The sequence below is a fragment of the Tamandua tetradactyla genome, chromosome 20, assembly GCF_023851605.1.
Source record: "Tamandua tetradactyla isolate mTamTet1 chromosome 20, mTamTet1.pri, whole genome shotgun sequence".
NCBI lineage: Eukaryota > Metazoa > Chordata > Mammalia > Pilosa > Myrmecophagidae > Tamandua > Tamandua tetradactyla.
Window position 1 is genome coordinate 12838089 of NC_135346.1, and position 10498 is coordinate 12848586.

Consider the following 10498-nt stretch of genomic DNA (forward strand, 5'->3'; position numbering starts at 1 on the left):
TCTGATGTTCTCGCAAGCAGTGGGGACAACCAAATCATTAGGCTGAGCTCTCGTTCTTGGGGTTCACCCCAATGAAACTTCTTCCTGCAAAGGATAGGCTAAGCCTACTTAAAATTAGGCCTAATAGACAGCCCCAGAGAACCCCTTTTGTTGCACAGATGTGGCCTCTCTCTCTAAGCCAACACAGGAAGTAATCTCACTGCCCTCCTCCCTAGATGGGACATGACTCCCAGAGATCTAAATCTCCCTGGCAATGTGGGACAGACCTCCTGGGATGTGCTGGGACCCAGCATCAAGGGAATGAGAAAACCTTTTCAACCAAAAGGGGGAAGAGAGGAATGAGAAAAAATAAAATTTCAGCAGTTGAGAGATTTTAATCAGAGTCAAGAGGTTATGGTGGAGGTTATTCTTATGCACTATATAGATATCCCTTTTTAGTTTATGGTGTATTTGAGCAGCTGGAAGGAAGTACCTGAAACTATAGAGCTGTGTTCCAGTAGCCTTGTTTCTTGAAGATGATTGAATGATGATATACTTTCACAATGTGACCGTGTGACTGTGAAACCCTTGTGGCTGATGCTCCTTTTATTCAGGGTATGGACAGAGGAATAAAAAAAAAAAATGAGGATAAAAATAGTAATGGGGGAAGGGATAAGGGTAAAAATTGGGTAGATGGAAATACTGGTGATCAGTGAGGGAGGGGTCAGGGGTATGGGATGTATGAGTTTTTTCTTTTTATGTCTTTTTCTGGAGTGATGCAAATGTTCTAAAAAATGATCACGGTGATGACTACACAGCTATGTGATGATATCGTGAGCCACTGAATGTATATGTGGATGGATTGTGTGTGAAGATTTCACAATAAAAATTTTTTCTTTTTAATGTAGAGGCTTAAAGCAACTAACATATATTACCTCAGAGTTTGGGAGTTCAGATGTCCAAAATGGGTCTTACAGGACTAAAATTAAGGTGTCTCCAGAGCTGCATTCCTTCTGGAGGCTCCAGAGGAGGGCCCCTAGCTTCCCTCTTCCAGCTTCTAGAGCTGCACTCTTGGCTCACGGAGCCTCAGTGTAACCTTGGCTTCTGTTGTCACATCTCTCACTCTGACTCTCCAGCTTCCTTCTTAGAAGGTCCCTGTGATTCCATTGGGCCCACCAATAATCCAGGAAAATCTGCCCATTTGAAAATCCTTAATTTAATTACAGCTGCAAAATCCTTTTGCCATGGAGGAGAATTATTCACAGGTGCCAGGAATTAGGACGTGGCCATCTTTGGGGAACAGAAGCCATTATTCAGCAACTATAGCAAGGTTTGCGCTTTTTCTCTGAATCTTCTCTTCTTTAGATAAAGCATTCCCAGTTCCATCATCTGTTCCTCCCTCCAGAGAATTCACATCCCCTCATCTGCAGGCCGTCCTTTCTCTCAACTCACTCCATGTCCCTGTCACCTGATTCTTTAAAAATCAGGCTGAGATAGAAAATCTTGACACCGTATTCCTATAAGACTGAATTTAATAAGTGAAGATTTTGGTTCTCACACATTTTGCAACACTTCTGGAAAACAAACAACATTTCCTCCCCTCTCCTGGTAACACTGATATCAGCGTGAAAAATCCCTGCTTCCTATTCCAGGCTCTGCAGAGCTGCTCACGTGAGAAAAGGTGAATTATTCAGTGTGGCGTTTAACCGGCATTTAATATTTGATCAATTAACATTCTTTGATCCGTTTCCTAACAGTAGGATGTCCCTAGCTGCTGTAGCTGGATGAATTAGGCTGGCTGTTTTCAGTGAGACAGAAAGAGAGAGGGGATGGGGGAGTTTTGGGGGGGCTGGGAAAAGGCTCACACACATGCCCTGCATCCAAATATGTCGGAAGCACAAGCAAACTGCGCTGCAGAGAAGAGGGTGTCTGAGTGAGGCCTGAGGGATGAGCAGGAGTTCACAAGCTAGCAGGGTGGACATCTTCCAGGGAACCCCCATCTGGCCCAGCTGAGTGCCCACAGGGCTTTCTGGGTCCCTGGGCATCTGGCATCTCTGCCACCCCACCGTGGCATCAGGCAGCACCGCACCTGGCACACGGCACAAGACCAGCATACTGTCGGAGAAATAAATGATCTGAAATTTGGAGGTTCAGTGGGAACCCCTACTTCCAGATCCCTCTCTCTCTGTCTCTCTCTCTCTCTATCTTCGGGAATCCTTCTGCTCAGATTGCAGGGCAGCCTTGGTCTCCAGCCGAGCCCATCTTGGGAGCTCAGACGTGAGAACTGGCCTACAAGAGGCGCCCCTTTCCTCGACTTCAATTCAAGGCTCCTGGCTGAAGGAGCTGCGAAGACGGGGCTTCTGAGCAGACGTGGCTCCCAGATGCAGCCTCGCACTCAGCCCCTGCCGCCGCCTTCCCCCGGTTCTGAGCCGTGCCACCCCGCGTCACAAATCGCCACCTTTACGTCCCAACGAAGCCGTAAGCTTCGGCACCTCCCCTACTGCAGAGCAGTTTTGGGGTGTCCGTGTCCATGGCCCAGCCGTGGAAGGGCTGGGGCTTTTGTTGGTTGGGTTTTATTAAACTCAGTCGTCAGCCACCTCCCACTTCTGTCGCCGATTGAGACAAACGACATCGGTTTTTGTTTTTTTTTTTTTACAAAAAAAGAAATCTACGCCTAATGAAGTCTCCTTGGTGCCACAATCTCAGCAGTAGAGATAAATGAGAAACAATTTCTTGGCATCCATTATTTTAAATTACAGATATCAGCCGTGATGCTGTTTTCAAGGTTTATTGAATTTTCATAGACTGCCATCAGCTCCCACATTCTACATGTGTAATAGAAGCCTGAACTCGGGGAGGTTTTATGGCCTCCTTTAAAGCCTCGATGAGAACAAACCTCATTCCCCAGGCTCCCTGAGAAACCTAGAAAGTTCCAGGCTGTCTGGGCTAGAACAGAAGGCGGGGGTAGGGAGAAGGGAAATGGGCAGAAAGAAGAGAGAGAGGAGTTGAGCAGTGGGAGACCCCGTTCCCGGGCCACCCTGCGAGCCCAAGCGCACCCCGGCAGGCCCGGGGGAAGGATGTGGAGGCTGTGTCGTGGGCCAGCAGCCCTCTCCATCCACGGGGCCCCTTGGGGCTTGGGGTGCCTTCCTCACCCCATCAGAGACGTGAAGGAGCCCCACGGAGAATCACAGTGCAGTATGCCAAAGAGGCCTTAGGATTTCCCCCCAACTCACTCCCCTTTACAGATGAGAAACCGAGGCCCACAGAGACAAAGGTCTTGCTTATATTTGTGACAAAGTTCAAGCAAGTCGTTCATTCAGGCAACAAGCATTTATTTATCTCCTACTGTTTACCAGGTCCAGAACTAGCCTGACAATAGAGAGCTGAATAGGATAAAACTTCTGCCCCCAGTTTCACAACAGAGGAAAAGAATGTCAAGTGACAATAATTACTACATAATACAGATGCACAACCCTCTAGGGAACTAGCATTTCTCCATTTAGCATTAACGCTTTTTGCCAGGTCCTGCCCCGCCCATACATACACACTGTCCATTACCCCAAAACTGTCAAAATAAATCTTCTTCTATCTCATTCATTCATACCTCACATCCCATCTCAGGTCCCAGGCAAGAGCACTGGAGCCACAGAGACTAAAGAAATTGGCAGTCCGTACCCTCAAGCGACCCAGCCATCGTGTAGGAGAGACAGAAAGGCAAACAGCCTGGTAGGTGTGTGAGGCAGTGAACATTCAGCCCAGGCGGGACAACCAGGGAGTTCTTCCAGAGGAGGTGATGCTAATTCAGGGTTTGATGGCAGGGAAGGGCGTCGGAGGCAGAGGAAAGGCACGGGGTCTGGGATTGCCCAGCAGCCACCTGCCTTTGGCTGGTGTGCCAGTTTGAAGTTGTCACGTACGCCAAAAAAAGCCATGCTCTTTAATCCTCCCTCTGTATTGCTGGGTGGCATCTTTTTGATTGTTCCCATGGAGATGTGACCCACCCAACTGTGGGTGGTAACTTTTGATTAGATGGTTTCCATGGAGATGTGTCTCTACCCATTCAAGGTGGGGTTGCTTACTGGAGCCCTTTAAGGGGGAATCATTTTGGAAAAAGTTTTAGAGCCATGAGAGCCCACACAGCCAGAGAGACCTTTGGAGATGAAAAGGAAAACACCCCTGGCAAATCCTTGAGGAGAGAAAGCTAGCAGATCTCACCATGTGCCCTTCCAGCTGAGAAACCCCAAACTTCATCAGCCCTTTCTTTGGAGTTCAGCTGTCTTTCCCCGGATGCCTTAATTTGGATATTTTCATGGCCTTAGAACTGTCAAGTTGCAATTTAATAAATTCCCATTTTAAAAGCCCTTCCATTTCTGGCGCATTGCATTCTGGCAGCCGGCAAACTAGAGCAGCTGGATACAACTTGGGAATGGGAAGTGGATCTCTAGGAGGAAAAGAGACCCCAGTGTACCTCCGAGGAAACAAGGAATGGAAAGTGGAGCCGTGGACAATGGAAGCTCCTCCTCCAGGAGCCCTCTCCAGCCACCTTGGTCCAAGCGGACGTCCCCCTCCTCTGCCCTGCCCCCAGGATCAGTAGGATCACAGCCTGAGCCCGGGATCCTTCCCACGGACTGCAGAGGTGTCCCGTGCAGGCCGAATCCCAGCAGGGAAATGTGTGCTAGGTCCCTGGGTGACAGAACCATACCGGGTCATGCAGCAGTCCTGGGTCCTTAGGTGTGTCAGGCACTGTGCTAAGTGCTGAGACAAGAACAGGGACCAGCCACCCTGCTCCCTGCCCTCGTGGAACCAACAGCCTAGCAAGGAAGATGGTTATTGAGCAAGTGTGGCGAGTTCAGGGTGAGAGCCGGGACCAGGCAGGGGCTGGGGCTTACTCAGAGCCTCCTATCACTCGGCCCATTCCAGGGGACAGTTGCCCCACTTCCACTCCACAGACGCTGCCAGCTCCTCCGGCCTCCTAGATATTGAAGACAGACTGTCTGGGACCCCAGCAAGCTGCGGCCCTACCCCCAGCCCCAGGTTCCTTAGCCAACTTGAACGCTGGCAACTGTGTATGTGCGTATGTGTGTGTGTACATTTATTTTCAAAGAATTTCCATCAACTTTGCAAAATAATGAAGCCTCTAACATAAAAATAGAGAGCCCATCGGCTGCAATCTGCTATTATATTTTTACTGGGATCCTCAGTTGAGTGAGAATATAATCTGTAGGATAATATAAGTGCTAATAATATTTTCCAAGGAAGCATTTCTCACTGTTACAAACACAAACTGCTATTAGGGGGTAGATTTGTTAGCGTTGATGAGACGTAGATTATCCGGCTTCTGCAACAAGATGGGAACAGGCTGATTTTTTCTCCCCTGTAAGCTGTTCAGTTTCTGAAAAAAAATTAGCATAATGTGCTGAACATTCTACACAATTCTAAGTTAGTCTTAAAAACTCCTTTGTGATTTTTTTCCCACTAAAGACTTTAAATATCTTTATTCTCTTTTAATAGAGCAATTCATCAATGTAACCCTCTAAAAGCTAAGTAATATAGATAGATGAGACAGAGGGGCATGTTACATAAAGAAGAATGTGCCACCAGAGTTAATCCGCTAATGTCATGCCTGGCACTTAGTAGGTGCTTAATAAATTGATATTATATTAGTTGATTGATTATGAATCCCTAACATTTATTAAATAAAGCTTTTCAATATTATTCAAAATTAAAAGGATAAGAAGTGCTTAATCATCATTTTCTGCTCTCTCTGAAAGTTGGATGGATTCTGGAGCTCTTGTGAGGAGCTCTCCTCCCCGACTTCAGGTCTCGGACTTAGATAGAGCACCACCTACTGCCTGAGCCTCGCCGCCTTCTCTCACCAGCTCCAGACCTTCTGGAAACACCAAAAGAAAACCCAGAAAATGGAACGTTTTATTCTCAAGCATTCAACCAGGCTTCACTGGGTCCCTGGCATGGTGTGAGGCTCTGAGGCTATGGACAATACAAGACACACCTCTGCCCAGAGGTGTTCGAGCTACGGGAGAAATGGCCAGAGCGGCAGGGCTAAAAGGGGTGATATCCATCCCCGAAAAGATGAGCACGAAGCCCAGGCCAGCTGCAGGCGCTGTCCCCCCACCCCACCCCCGCCCACCTTGAGCCCTTCCCATAAGATGACTCGCCCTGAGGCTCACCCTCCCACTCCTGCACGAGGCCACCTACATGCACACCCAACACGGTCGCCATGTCTCTCTGGGACAGAGCAGCAGTCCTCTGCCAGGGCAGTGGTGACAGCTGGTCACTCAGGCCCTGGGGCACTGTCTGCTGAAGCAGCACTGTATGCAGGAAGTCTCACGGTGAACAAACAAAGGCTTCAACAGGTTCTTGATTCAGAGCTGTTCTCTCCATGGCAAACAGGTTGTATCCCCCTGTTGGCCAGAGTTGCAATTAAGCTATTGATCCTCCTGCAAAATAGGCATTGATAAATCAATACGGACCCGATGCCGTAGATAAACACTACGCATCATCAGGTGGCGCGACGTGTGTAAATGATTCGATACAGATTGGTATCAAGGGAAAGTCTGCCTCAACATAGCCGAGAAAGCCAAATGCTATTAGGCTGAGTTGCAGCGCCTTTGGCACTAATCTGTTGCTGGTCTCTCATTCATTCAGGAAGCATAGATTGAGGGCCTTTTGCAAGGCCTGGCTGTGTCCTGGGCTTGGAGACACAGAAACAATGATGCCTCCCAGAAGTTCATGGTCTAAGACAGAGTTGGTAGGAGATTCCCCACGCCCTCTGGGAGACAAGAGATCTGAGTCAGGGCAGTCCCTTCTTGAGCGTTCCTTGTGTGTCAAAGCCTGGGCTGAACATGCTGTATCCATCTCTCTCAAGCTCTCAATAGCCCTTGAAGCAAGAGTTCCTGGCCCAGTTGACAGCTGAGAAAACTGAGGTGCAGAGAGGCTAAGCAGTGACGTAGCTAGTAAGTAGCAGAGTTCTGAAGCCAAGGCTCTTCTCTGACTCGGTTTAGGTAATCATTATCTTGGATCTGATCAAGATATTTATCAAGAGCTATCCTGTATCTGGTAATAAAACAGGCTGTTTCCCCAGCTTCAGACCATCCTCTCACCCCATGCAGCCAAGTGGCATTAACCACATGAGAATGAAAAGCGCTCAGAGCAGCCTTGCCTAAGCTCACAGATACGGGTCTGAAGCCAAGCCCTCCAGCAGATAAGCAGACCAGAACTATGGTCACAGACCCTGCTGGGGACCTACCCAAAGCCATTTTCCTCACTCCCTTGCTAACAGAACACTGGTGTTGCCCGGGCATCCGTGCAGCAGGAAGGCTGGCCCCTATCCCAGCGCCCACCACAGGATGTAAATCTGAATTAAACTCAAGCCAATCAGGGTAATTTAATTTTTTGCCAATGACTGGCTTAGGAAGGGGCACATTACAAAATTCTGGCCAAGGAGATGTGGTTCAAGAGAACAATTTTTGCTGTAGATGCTCCTGGGAATGGTTTCTTAACTCTTAAATACAGACACAAGGGCCAGTTTTCACCTATCAGATTGGCAAGAATCCAAAAGGTTGATAGCACACTCTGTCAATAGGAGGAAACAGGCCCCCCATACCTTTCTGATGGGAGTATAAACTGATACAAACCCCAGGAAGGGCAACTGGACAACATCTGTCAAGGTTACAAATGCATATCCCTCCTGCCCCAGCAATTTCACTTCTGGGAATTTATCCTACAGAAAAAGTAACATATTTGCAGAATTGATTATAATAGCAAAGACTGGAAGCAAGCTAAATGTCTATCAAAAAAAAGACTGGTTAAACAAATTAGGTTATCTCCCCCATAACACAATACAATACAGCTTTAAAACGATTTTGAGGATGCACTTTATATACCAAAATATTTTGCTAGTTGGAAAAAAAAGAGCAAGACGTCAAAAAATATTTAGAGTATGCAATCATTTGGAGAAAATGGAAGGAGATAGATAAAACCATGTATTTATAATTGCTTGTAATGTGCCCTATTATATAAAGAGATTCTGGAAGAATACATAAGAAACTATTGGAGAATAGATAGGTGCCTAAGTTTTAGGGAGCATTTTATTGCGTTCCTTTGTTATTGTTTTAGATTTGTAAACCTGCAAATATAACACCTATTCAAAAATTATATATTTTAAAAGAAAGTGAAAGAAGGAAGCGACGCTTTCTTTTCTGCCTCTGCATATTGGTACGCAAGGACTGGCTGGAACCACAGCAGCCATTTTGAGACCATAAAGGGCACAAAAATGGAACAGGAAAATGGAAAGAGCCTGTGCCCTTGATGACATTACTGAGTAACTGAATTAACCAACCCTGCAGCTGTCCTACCTCATTAAATGAGATAAATAAATCCTGCTACTGTTGAAGCCATTTGAATTGGGTTTTCTGTTACACAAAGAAGCATCTCAGCCAAGAAACAGGGTCTGGTAAAGGTCATCCTTTTGAGGACAAATAAACTGATGAGCTGTGCCTCTGCTTATGCTTCCAAAATAAAGAAGAAATGCAGGACTTTGGGGTAAACATAGAGGAATAAACATATATTTTTATCTCTGCTCCCCCCAAATTCCCTTAAAAAATGGCTATGAAGATCTAAAAGTGACAGGAACACATGCTCTGAGCACTTTCCATTCTCATGTGGTTAATGCCACTTGGCTGCATGGGGTGACAGGATTGTCTGCAGCTGGGGAAACAGCCTGTTTTATTACCAGATACAGGATATCTCTTGATAAGGCAAAGAAGAGAGAGGATGATAAAAGGCAAGTTATAGCAACAACAGTTGGAAAGATAGAAAGCAAAAGGGCAAAAGCTAACATAGCACGTTAGAGAAAGCTGAAATCTAAGCCTGCATTGGATGAGCCAATCGATCCAGAACCTGGAAAGGCCCAGAATTGAGGAGGTACCAAATGCCTCAGAAGGCAGGGTCAGAGATGGGGCTAAAAGCGGGAGGACTTGAGGAAACCCCATATGAGAACTGGAAGTTCTACTCTTGCCTCCTAGAAGATGATCACCTTCCCTTGCCAAAGGAAAAAGAAAAGCTGAGAGGTTGACTCTGGAGAATTTGGATCAGAGATGTTCTAGACTCGGGGATGGCACAGCTGAGAGTGAGGGTGAGGGACTGTGATGGTTGAGCGTGTGTGTCAACGTGGGTAGCTTATGGCATCCAGACATTTGGTCAAGCAAGTCCTGGTCTGATTGCTACTAGGAGGGTATTTCGTAGATTCAGCTCATTGGTCGGTTGATGCATCTATGGCAGATCACATCTGCAGTCAGCACAGGAGACTGACTGCCTTCAGCAGCGAGAGAAGTCTCCTCATCCAGTTAGTTGAAAGCCTGAAAGGGAGAACTGATGATTTCAGTGGTCAGAAAGAAGAATTTCTAGTTCTACTTCAGGTGGCCAGCTTCTCCTAGCAAATTTATTGTCAACTTCACCAAGTTCCCAATCTGCAGCCTGCCCTGTAGAAACCAGCGTTGCCAGTCCGCATTGTAGAATGAGCCAGTTCGCATAATAAATCTCTCAATATTTACGTACCTGTGTGTGTGTTTGTGTGTGTGTGTGCGTGCAGAGGCTGTCAGCTCTGCTTTTCTGGAGAACCTTGGCTAATACAGGGACCATATTATAAACAGAGGGAATAAGGGTAAGCCTGCATTGTGAACAGTGAAGACTCATACCACCTTCTCCCACTGAGCTTCTACAAGTTTCTCGGACTTATCCCTCCCCTTCTCACCGAGGCAGGTAATGGGAGAATTTCTCTGGAGAAACGGATCACCCCAAGAGAAAAGACCTAAATACGGACACTGGGGAGCCTCACTCTGAAAAAGCCAAGTACCGTCCCCTCCACCCACCCCACCCACCCTCAGGTACCCGGCATCATGAATTTAAAAAAAGAAAAAGACCCATTCCAAGGAACATCATCATAAAATGTAGAACACAGAAATGACAAGAAATCCTAAAAACTTCTGAAGGAAATAGACAGGTCTCAAACAAGCCTCGGAATCGGAAAGCCATCCGATGACTCAGCGTTGGAAGTTAGAGGACAATAGGACAACGCCTTCAAAATTCCGAGGGAGACTCTTCCCAGTCTAGAGCCAGCCACACTGTCGATCACCTGTAAGCCTAGAATCGAGACATTTTCAGATAAACAAGGTCTTGGAAGCCTTACCTCCTAGTCGCCCTGTCTGGGTGTCTCGGTTTGTCCGAAGTCTTGTCACAATGGGTTCTGGCTCGTCAATGGGAACTTTCAGCTCACGGTTTGGAGGCTCTGTTGGCTTGTATTTCAGCCTCCCATCCCACAGCCATGCCTTCTGCTTTGGGGCTTCTGTCAGTTCTGGATTCTCTTTACATTTGACTCTAATCATCGGTATTAAGGCCCACCCTGCTTCAATTGGCCACATCCTAGCTAAAACGAGCGCCTCAAAATATCTTCTCCCGATGGGTTCGCGCCCACAGGGTGAAGGATGAAGAATGTGTGGTCTTT

The 10498-nt window shown here is 47.0% G+C and overlaps 1 long non-coding RNA gene across 1 annotated transcript; it reads right to left on the reverse strand.

The window, feature by feature from the left end:
• Nucleotides 1–5260: 5260 nt before the first annotated feature.
• On the reverse strand, nt 5261–10224 carry LOC143664443 (uncharacterized). The gene is made up of 3 exons (XR_013166421.1): nt 10184–10224; nt 6193–6434; nt 5261–5368 (listed from the first exon to the last, which is right to left on the reverse strand). It is a non-coding gene; the product is annotated as an uncharacterized LOC143664443 (long non-coding RNA).
• Between the last annotated feature and the right edge of the window lie 274 nt (nt 10225–10498).